Below are 12,249 nucleotides of genomic sequence, written 5' to 3' on the forward strand. Positions count from 1 at the left end.
ATAATTTCCGGTTTGTGACTTTGTGGCCAATTTGGTGGGAGTGTGTACATAAATTGATCTAACCATGCACATGGATGTATGTCATTCTTAGAATAGCGAAAGATCTTAAATTTCCGAACAGTCAAAAAGTGTTTATAGTCAAAGTTTTCGCCTCGTGGCGACAAAGATCTACCGCGTCTGTCCCAGTCCCAATGACGATTATTGTTAAATTCATGCTCCTGGCGCTCTCTTGTTGCATCCCGTAAATGAAACAAATTATTTTCTTCACACCCCTCTGCTATCTGTGATTCCAAATTTCTTTTGCTGTCTTTTCCTACAATTTCGCCTTCGATTTGTTTGACTTGCTTTCGTAATGCCTCAACTTCCTTTTTAACGCGTTCATTAAATTTTCCCTGATTTTCAACATGTTTATTTATGTTCTGATACTTTTCGGTTTCTGCAAATAGCAATGGTGCTGTATCATCTGAATCTCTGTCCCCATGTAAACTAAGATTTGTCAATTTATCTGAAATATCCTCAACTCTTTCCGATAAGTTTACGTCTTCCGTAAGTGTCGCGACTCGGGTTTCAGTATTGACACATTTAGTAGTTAACTGTTCATACTGTTGCGTTAAGTTATTTATTCTGTCATTTGGTACGGATTCCTCGATTCTTTCAAGTATTTCTTCCTTATTGTGTGCACGTTGTAAATTTAACTCTGAATATTTTTGCACTATCACGCGATCTTTTTCTTCCCGATCTCTGTCCTGTTCCTCTTGTCTAATTTCTGTTGAAATTAAACTATTATTGTGAGCCTTCAAAATCGGTTGTACTTCTTCTCTAATTTCTTTCTTTGATTCATCATTCTTGTTATTGAAACCTGTCCTTATTTGTGAGCTTAACCGTGTTACCATTGCTTCCATATCAGTTTTAATTTCAGATCGTAACTGAGATCCCAGTGTGTCTAACCGTGATCCCAAATTTAATATTGCACTCATTAACTGCTCCATATCTTCTGTCGTTAATCTTCGTATTCTGAAAATTTTTTGATTGTGAAAAATTTTTAATTCGTTCTGGACTATTTTCCCGACTTATTAAATTGTTTTCAACTCCATTATTCATCATACTGTTGTCCTGTGTTGGCGAGTTCGCCATGTCAACAATTTCGTTATTCTGACTATCCATCATTTTTGCCTGTTTCATTGACCGCGTAATCATTTACAAAACATAAAAATTTCGTCACTGTACCAAAACTACACACAATGCCTCCTTATCTCCAACAATACCATTCACACGAAATGTTTCCCTCAAACACGATTAACGATCAATTGAAATAATTGCACTAAATTGTGAAACGCGTATACAAGACAACAAAATTAAATTCTGAAAAAAAAAATACCATTAGAAGAATGCCAATTATCAAATCTACACATGCAAAATAGACTACAATTACTAAACTACAAATTACTACGACAATACTACTGTCTACTATTTTTACAATCAGAAGAATTCCAAGGGACGATCCGAAGCAGCGGTCGCCACGTGCATGGGGACTTAATTATTTATTTTGAGAATAATTTTTATTTTTCGTAGATGTTTGTCCATGGGGGCTTCATTATTTATAAATTTGAAAATAATTTTTTAATTTTGGTGGCTGTATGTCCGATTACGCTGTGTCTCGTAAACGGTTGGCCTTGACTAGTTTTTGTACGCAATCTGACTGCATAGAACAACAACAACGAATGAAATGAAAATTTTCGTTAACACAATTAATTAATTAAGTCCCCAGCTACTATAAAACCTACGAAACCAAAACACAAGTGTAACTGTTCTGTGTGTGGAAGTATGACTCAACGTACACATCTGGCACGGTTCTTCTTCAATAAGACAAGAAATTTCTAATACCATTTATACCGACGTGATAAAAAAAATTAGAAATACTATAATTGCGCAAGAAAACCAGAATTACACTCTAATACAAGAACACAAGCCAGATGCTTTGTTGACTGAACCTGTAATGACACATTATTTAAGACATTGAGATAATAAAAAGAAAAGGAAAAATTTTTTTCTTTTACCTTCATATATTGACGAAAATCACTCTAATCATTACAATATATCTCCACACCGACTCTCTACTACCACATCTCAACAAGAACTCTCTACTGCCACATCTCGACAAGCACTCTTCACTACGACATCTCAGCACAGACAGACTACCACGAGTTCTCCCCAAGCGCTGCCAGTGGAGGCGGCTGAATAATACTCTTTGGCGCAATCTCTGGCGCTGTGGCTCAGTGTAGCCACCTTTCAACAGGTATAATGACATCGTTGGAACCAGTAGGTTTCTACAGGCATGGAGTTTGTAAACTACTTTAGCATTGTCAGACTGTTTTAGATATCTTGAAAGGAAATTCTGCTGCTGATTAATTTCTCTTTGATGATTACAGTTCCGTTCAGTAAACTAATGGAAAACGCTATTTAAATATTCACTGTACTAATACAAATTAAATTCAGCTTACTACGGAAACATCACGACGGCAGTCTATCTTAATAAAGCATTAAGTGTCTGTAAGACCACAGAGCCTATTTTCAATCGAATTAGTAGGATATTACCGACTTTTAACTTCGGAAAGGTTTGTAATTACTTCATGTCCTGTATCATTCGCAAGTATTATGAAAATGTGGCAGTTCACAGATAAAAATATGTATTCACAACAACAAAACATATGTCAGCAGAAAACAAAAGTGGCACTATGGATTTTGCAGTACCGTAAGGTTTCCGCTCTGACACTAAGAGGCACTAAAAGTTGCAAGGCTAATTTTGCTCGAGCGTTGTCTTACGATTCCCTTATTGAGTTTGTATCTGCCTGCTTGTAGCTCTGCTGCAGAAGAATTAAAAATCTGGTGTTCAACGAGTGTTGAATTGTGAACGAAAGCAGCTTGCACCTGGTAGCCAATCTTGTTACCTGAGAACTGTTTAAAAAAAAAAAAAAAAAAAAAAAAAAAAGCGGGGAACATCATTTTGAGCTTAAATTGTTGGCAAATGTCAGTCAGACGTGTGCCGTTAGTGTACGTGTTTCGGTGTGTTGAATTTGTTCCAATGATTTTTCTATAGGCTTTTTCTGGCCCAAATAGAGCGTTGAAGTCTCCCATTAGTATTTTAACGTCATCTTGGTGAATTTTGCTCATAGTTTTTTCGAGTGTGTTTCAGAATTTTTCTACATTTTCAGTGTTTTTCTTAATTTTAGTGTTGGTGGGGGCATGTGCATTGATGAGTATATATTTTAATTGTGGCTCTGAATGAGCATAGTCATAAGTCGATTGTTGATTGGTGTGATTTCTTTGACAGAGTAGATGATAGATCTGTGTTCGAGAAATCCCATGCCGAAGATTGGTGGACATTTCGCTATCTTTTGTTGTGTTTTGTTCTTGAAGATGCGATGGTTTCCGTAATTTAAGATTTCATTGTCTGTTAGTCGTGGTTCTTGAACAGCAAGGATGAGAATTTTTTGTTTTTCGACTTCTTATGTGAGATTATTTAGATTTCGTGTTTGGTTGAATGTATCGATGTTTAGTTTTCAAATGCATGTTTCGTGCTTGTAGGGAAATTTACCAGAGATCTCCGATATTCTCTGCCGTCCTAGCCTGGACTCCCCAGAATCCGTAAATCCAGCTGCCGCCTGTCGGCGGGCGGGTTGTGTACCACCTGGGGTAAAGTTGACTTTGCTTGCACAGTTCATGTTTGGTTGTGTTTCATTGGACCATACAGGACCAGAGGGTGTTCAAGCCGTTGGAAGTAAATATTTTCAGCCGTGCTCATTGAGCTAACAGAAGGTGATCAGAGTAACGGTGATTTTCAGTTAGACGTGTCTGGATTTTGGGTTCAACGGACTGAATAGCCGTTCAGGATTGTGTTAGTATTTGGTTAACCCCAAGTATTTGATTTCCTCGGTAGCACCCATATGTTGGAGGCTCTCCGCTATCCGCCACACGGGATTATTATTATTATCATTATTATGTCATTAGCAATTTCGATGTGGTGTATCTTCCCACCATTAAAATAGATGTGTATTGCTCGATTCAATATTTCCATCACATTAATATGGGTTATAATTACGTTGCATTGCTACTAGTAGACATATTTCCTACTTTTTCTTAGACTGTTGCTAAATGTTACTCCATCAAAGGAATTATGTGCGGAGCATTGTTGCAATAAAGCCGTTCAAATTATCCGATTTCTGTAATTTCATTTCGATACCAGATCGTTCTAATCGGATTCAGCCACTCAGTCTTAATGTGGATATCCGACTACGGCTCTCATCATATGATAGACTGGGTAAACCACATTCTTAATCGGACTGTTGAATGTAGATCACTTATCTAAGACAGGGCCTGAATTCTTAAACACTATGGAAAATACTAATACAATGTGCTTATAACAAATACGTTATTTAAATATAAATATATGAAGTAACGAGATAACAGTTTATTTACAGGAGCAGAGCCCCATACATCATAGCAGAGAAGTGCAAGATTGGTTTCAGGGCCAAGAGAGGATAAAGCTGTTGCCGTTTGTTTCACGATCACCGAACATCAACCAGATACAGAATATGTGGGCAGAGGTAACAAGGTCATTGCCATGTGGACCTACAAATGGAAGCGACCTTTGGACGAATATAGAAAACGTATGGTGGGAAGTAAGCCATCACGCTACACTATCGACGACTTAATTAAATCAATGCCTCTAGGCCTTCGAGAAATCTTACGTAATGATGGTGGTTGGATTGGTTACTAAAAGATGTATACTCGTCCACAAAACCCTTGTGGACAATTATCTGATAACAAGCTTTGCTTTGCTCTTTAGCATACAAGTCCATTTACTTTCAGTCTCCTCCTTACAATTCTTGCAATCCAAGGTAATTGAAAAATCTCATCAACTCGACGCCAACTGAAGAATTGATTGGTGCATGTGCTGTTCAACACACAATAGTCGTCATAATCACTAAAATCAATGACTGTTTCTGTGTGTGTGTGTGTGTGTGTGTGTGTGTGTGTGTGTGTGTGTGTCTTCGTGTTCACGCACAATCTGAATCAAAACTACTAACATTAGAGAGACAATAAATATTGCATCAAATATGACTCTAAAGTATTTTAATGCGATGGGAAGTTACAAACTGAAGTTTTACCCAACTCACGTCCTGCATATTACGTTAAGTAAGTAAGATGTATTAACTCCATAATATCGTTAGGAGAGACAGTGCGCTCTTGTCGTCGCGGCTCACGACAAGTGCAGCGATTAGCAGTGCCCGATGCCGCCGCGATTTGTTAATGTTGGATGAGCGTAGACACTGCAGCAGACGCTTCACCATAAACAGAAAGATATCACAGTGAGCGGACATCACTGCCTGCATGTTCTTATAGTAACAAACGTGAGACTCTACTCACAGGTGCCATGGAGGAATTACAACGAGTATCATGGCAGTAGTCATCAGAATATTTACCAGTGATGAAATGTCCACTCTATTTGAATCCCGAAAAAATGGGAACTTTCTCACAAAGTAATGTGAGATGACACCAAAATTTATCTAAGACGCAAAAATTAACTGCGGTGTTTTCATGCACGCAGTAGTAGCACACAACGAAATATTATGTCTTGGAAGCGTATATTTTATTTTCTCTTATCATATCAACGCGCTTGTCTTAGTATGAAGTGAGAAAATAAACACGAAAAACTAAAGTTCCTGAGAAGCGTGTAAGTCATTTCCCATTCTCATATCATAGCTTTTGTAAAGTAAAAAAAATAAACTGTTTTGGGTTCTGAAGCATAATATGACACCAGATTCTTATCGTAGGCGTTATCGGAAAAGCAAAAAGCAGGAAGCTGTCCATTCTTTTGTCCAACAGTCTGTTTCCTTTCATGCATTACTACCGCTCGGATATTCTTATTTACTGACTTGTGGGCATTACGTTCTTCAGCAGAATAAGCCTTATCTTATTGTGTTAATTACGGTATGGGAAAAAAGCAACAAAGACGAGTTCCCCTGGAGCAGTGAGGATATTTGCACATGTCTGTATTCAGCAATGACTGCCAGCTGCCACAACACTTCACAGAATCCATGCGGCAGGCAGCACAACTGTGAATGCACTTCAGACTTCATTCAGTAAGACGTCAGGAGATGGACGGAAACGTCAAATTAACGTCGCTTTCCGAGTCGTATTCAATCCAGAATGAGGTGTTATTAAGGTAGTTCAGCGTTTTAGCAATTACACTTCGATAATTCCCATATGAGTATTCCAATAGCCAAAGGAATCCGTTACTGTGAAACCATCGCGGACTGCATTAATATCATACTGCAAGAGCTTGAGACAATACGGCTCTGAGCACTATGGGACTTAATATCAATGGTCATCAGTCCCCTAGAACTTAGAACTACTTAAACCTAACTAACTTAAGGACATCACACAACACCCAGTCATCACGAGGCAGAGAAAATCCCTGACCCCGCCGGGAATCGAACTTGAGACAATACGTAGTCTCTTCTCTTCGCTGGGTGACCTATTACTGTTATTTAGGATTCCCTCCGCCCTAGGCGTAATGCAAATGGAACTTCACATTCATGAGGCCCACTCCGCTATTTTTGACAAACATCAGCAACTTGTAATCACGGCGAGTTACAACTGTATGATGATAGTGGTACAGGTTGGTAGTAGTAGTGGTGGTGTTTTTATCAAACTGCTTACACTAACGTTAATGGTGGCGCACATAATTTAGCGCTGAATACCTACTTAAGTAAAGATAGTGCGGTAGCGTCGTCGCTTCTCTTTATTTGGCATCAGCTTGAGTAATCCAATTTAACGAACATAGTACTCCATTCGCGAGCTGCTAATGATACAGTATGACTTCAGAGATCATCGTGTGGGTATTGCATTAATTCTGCAGTGAATTGCTTAACAAATAATACACTCAGCTATGCAGCTGGAATGACTCATTATACAGGTACTCTACGTTGCACTTTGTTAAGTGATCAGTTCGCTGCAATCCTGCTTCTACTTTTCGTAAGTACTTGTATACTGACTATTCGTTATTTGACAAAATATGCGCTACAATCTGATTCGCATGAATATGACATGCGTTAGCGCCGCCACAAAGCAATGACTAGGGGTTGGACGCCGTTGAAGTCCCATTGCATTGATGGCAAGACAAATGTTCGCAAATCACCTCTATTGCCTCAAAAACAATTGCATCTTAAATATCGAAAGACCGACGTCCACACGGTTACAAAGCGTTGAAATACAGCAACGACAGCAGATAAAAATTTATGACCGACCGGGCTTCAAACCTGGACCTCCTGCTTACTAGACAGACGTGCTTGTCACTGCACTTTTTTTTTTATTTGATAAGTCTTTCAGCACCAGATCGGCGGAGGCAAAGAGGGTAGGGGTCGAAGATCCGAGGCCTGGCCACAATGCCTCCCCCATACCTGTCACTGAGTAACTGCATTATTCCCATGTATTCCATGTTTGTTCCCATATACGCCTTACATTGTAGAACAAAATTGTAGTAGTAATTAAGGTAAAATAAATTACAGATTTACGCCTCCAATGGCGTGCGTTCCTTGTAGAACATAACTTATAACAGTCAAAATGGTGACGGAAAAATAGATAAAGATTCATTCAGAAACATGTTCACTATTTAAGATATTATGCACTGGATGCATATGAGGTCTGTAAGGAAGCCATATACTTTTCAACAAATGAAAGAATATTCGGAGCCGGAGGCGTTTTACTAAATTAGAACAGTTATGGCTTTACAACAAACGTAAAAGCATGTTCCAGGAATAGAAAAAGTGAACGAATAGTATTCTGCTTCTAATCAATAAAAGTGCCCACTTCTTTGTAGACACATAAAGCAATAGACAAAAAATTTTGAAACCATTACTTATACTTGTTATTTTTCTGCAGCTTAAAATGTTCTTCTGCAATATAAGACATGTACTCTTCTAAGTGGGAAGTTTTGTTTGTTAAGACGTAAAACACAAACTGTCCCAGAAGCCACGAAAAACTGTTATTCTTTGCGGACGGGTAACGTTTCCAGTTGGATTGTAAAGCTTCAGTTATCGGTATATGACTTTCTGCGGTTCTGTTGATAGTGCTAATTTCTTCCTATTCCAGTCCAAAATTCTGATTCTATTTTAACATAAGAACATGTCCGCTACAGTTTCTACAAGCCGACATTTGTCGCGGTATGGAGATGGTCTCAATTTGATTTTCCGTAATCGTTCCGCTGTGGGTATGGTTTCGATTACAACGTCGTACCATAGGGCACTAGTAGAATTTTACTGCTGATATTTTTCCATACGTTCATCCAGTATTTAGTAGGTTATTTACATGAATTCGGTTGTGAATACGATGTCTGGTCATATAACCATAGACGGTTCTAGTGTTGTTTCGTCCTGATGGAAGTCTTATACAGCTGCAATCGACATAGTACTTTCGGACGTAATCTAGGCTGGCATCTATATGTGCTACATTAACAGGAGCGTTCCTATCCCTAGGATCTAACGAGAGGAACAGAAGTTTCATGATGCCTGTCTTAGTGGCATGTATTATTTTAGAAGCACGAGTTAGAAACAGTGCGTCAATCTAGATTTAACGTCTTTAATTCCAAGTCCTCCCTTTTGCTTCTGCAAAGTCGCCGTGTGGAAGGATATTTTGAAGATATTTTGTTTCCACACATATCAACAGGCTGCAGTTAGTATTTTATGTGCTGTGACCTGCGGTATCGGTAAGACTGCTGCGACATGATATACACTCCTGGAAATGGAAAAACGAACACATTGACACCGGTGTGTCAGACCCACCACACTTGCTCCGGACACTGCGAGAGGGCTGTACAAGCAATGATCACACGCACGGCACAGCGGACACACCAGGAACCGCGGTGTTGGCCGTCGAATGGCGCTAGCTGCGCAGCATTTGTGCACCGCCGCCGTCAGTGTCAGCCAGTTTGCCGTGGCATACGGAGCTCCATCGCAGTCTTTAACACTGGTAGCATGCCGCGACAGCGTGGACGTGAACCGTATGTGCAGTTGACGGACTTTGAGCGAGGGCGTACAGTGGGCATGCGGGAGGCCGGGTGGACGTACCGCCGAATTGCTCAACACGTGGGGCGTGAGGTGTCCACAGTACATCGATGTTGTCGCCAGTGGTCGGCGAAAGGTGCACGTGCCCGTCGACCCGGGACCGGACCGCAGCGACGCACGGATGCACGCCAAGACCGTAGGATCCTACGCAGTGCCGTAGGGGACCGCACCGCCACTTCCCAGCAAATTAGGGACACTGTTGCTCCTGGGGTATCGGCGAGGACCATTCGCAACCGTCTCCATGAAGCTGGGCTACGGTCCCGCACACCGTTAGGCCGTCTTCCGCTCACGCCCCAACATCGTGCAGCCCGCCTCCAGTTGTGTCGCGACAGGCGTGAATGGAGGGACGAATGGAGACGTGTCGTCTTCAGCGATGAGAGTCGCTTCTGCCTTGGTGCCAATGATGGTCGTATGCGTGTTTGGCGCCGTGCAGGTGAGCGCCACAATCAGGACTGCATACGACCGAGGCACACAGGGCCAACACCCGGCATCATGGTGTGGGGAGCGATCTCCTACACTGGCCGTACACCACTGGTGATCGTCGAGGGGACACTGAATAGTGCACGGCACATCCAAACCGTCATCGAACCCATCGTTCTACCATTCCTAGACCGGCAAGGGAACTTGCTGTTCCAACAGGACAATGCACGTCCGCATGTATCCCGTGCCACCCAACGTGCTCTAGAAGGTGTAAGTCAACTACCCTGGCCAGCAAGATCTCCGGATCTGTCCCCCATTGAATTGTTTGGGACTGGATGAAGCGTCGTCTCACGCGGTCTGCACGTCCAGCACGAACGCTGGTCCAACTGAGGCGCCAGGTGGAAATGGCATGGCAAGCCGTTCCACAGGACTACATCCAGCATCTCTACGATCGTCTCCATGGGAGAATAGCAGCCTGCATTGCTGCGAAAGGTGGATATACACTGTACTAGTGCCGACATTGTGCATGCTCTGTTGCCTGTGTCTATGTGCCTGTGGTTCTGTCAGTGTGATCATGTGATGTATCGGACCCCAGGAATGTGTCAATAAAGTTTCCCCTTTCTTGGACAATGAATTCACGGTGTTCTTATTTCAATTTCCAGGAGTGTATTTCGCTAAGTATGTATGTATTTATAAACTGAACTTTCTGCAGTCGGTGTAACGATCGCATGTCATTGTCGTTCAATAAGTCTCCGATAACATTAAGTTTACGCTCCCAATTGTTCGTAGCCATGCGCTTGGGATTCGCCCTTAACCACAATCAGAATTGGAGTCTCTCTTCAGTTACATCTAACCAGTGCGCACCTATTGCACTATTGTAAGAACTGAGATGCAGTATTTTGGATTTAAAATTATGTAAATTTGTGATAATATATTATGGGACCTAGTTGCTTAGGTCATCGGTCCCTAAGCTTACACACTGCTTAATCTAACTTAAACTAACTTACGCTATGGAAAACACACACATCCATGCCGGAGGGAGAACTCGAACCTCCGAAGGTTGGCACTATCGGGACACAGCAGCCAATTTCTCTGCAGCATTAATCTACACACGCTATTCGTCAAACACGAATTCCCATCTTTGCCGCATACCACATGCGCGGTACCTCCCGAAGACCCCCCCCCCCTCACCCCCCGGCCGCCCTAGTCGATTATTCCACTCACTAGTGGCCACACTGTATTCCCGCGCGAGGATTCGGACGATGACGTGCGTCTAGCACTGAAAACTTTCGATGACCAGTCGAGACCTGAATAATTGTACGGGATGTTTCAGGAGGAATAGTAAATATTGTAGGAGGTGGTAGTATAGACAAATTGCAGAAAAATGTCATACAACATGTGTCCAATTTTTTATTGAGTACTGTATAGCTGGGTTCAATGCATTTTCGTTTCGTATGTTGGTCCTTACAGGACCAAGTTGTCCACACTTCCTTGAAAATGAGCTTCCAGAGTTATTGGAAGAGGTTTCTTTTGGCTACAAGAATGCGTATGTTCCTCCAGCATGACGGGGCTCCTGCACATTCTAGTCGTCAGGTGACATTATCCAAGCCTAACATTTCCCGGAAGATCGATCAATGGATATGGGCACTTTTCTTGGCCACCAAGGTCCACAGACTTATCTCTTTGGAAATTTACCTGCATGGATGGTTAAAGGCGAAGTCTACAAAGAAAAAGTAACCCAAGAGTCGATCTGATCGTTCGAATTATGAATAGTGCAGCCCTCATAAAAAGACGCAAAGACGACCTCAGAACAGCTACACGTGTACAATTTTGGTAAACATTTTTGGAAAGCTGTGATCAATTAATTGTTATATTTTGACTAAAGTTCAGTCTTGATAACGTCATGTATGTTTTGATGATACAGGTAACCGGTTTCGGTTCTTTCTACAAAACCATCATCAGACCTGTGGATAAATTTTAAAAAATACTAGATACCAATCTTTAAATAAGATGAAAGTGTCTAATGATGTCAAAATTTAACAAGATAAAATAAAATTAATTATACCCATGGCTCCCTTAGGATGGTAGGCGGAGCTCTCCTCGCTGCTACGCACTCAACTGATGGTAATGAGTGCTGAGCACGAGCTTAAATATGCAGAGGCTCCGCCTACTTCCTGTCCACTACTTCACAAGTGCCAATCAGCGTTCATAATATGACGCCATCGTCAAAGTATAAAAGTAGGAACTACACTAATAACATAAAATTGATTCATTTAAATGTCTGATTAACAGATAGTTAGTATGTATACAGCTTATTTATATTTTGGATAAAAACAGTGAACTACGATGTGTAATAGTTGTGCCCTCTATGGGCAACCTTAATACTATTACAGTGCCTGTTACATCAAAGATGTGAAAGTCCTTGGCGTTGTGGTATATATTGATTATACCGAGTTGCCTACATCACAATTGCATCTTTGTTGGATGCTGCAGAATCGTCTTATTTTAACTATAGTTTTTATAGCAATATTCTTTATAGCAGTAGGGTAGCAGCCAAGAGTACATTCCACATTATGTATATCTGAACTTTAGTCAAAATATTATAATTAATTGATCACTGCTTTCCAAAAATGTTTACCAAAATTGTACAAAATTTGTCTAGTCAGGCAATTGGAAATTACAAAAGGTTTAGAAATATTAGAAC

This window comes from Schistocerca americana, chromosome 7 (assembly GCF_021461395.2).
Source record: "Schistocerca americana isolate TAMUIC-IGC-003095 chromosome 7, iqSchAmer2.1, whole genome shotgun sequence".
In the NCBI taxonomy this organism is placed as follows: domain Eukaryota; kingdom Metazoa; phylum Arthropoda; class Insecta; order Orthoptera; family Acrididae; genus Schistocerca; species Schistocerca americana.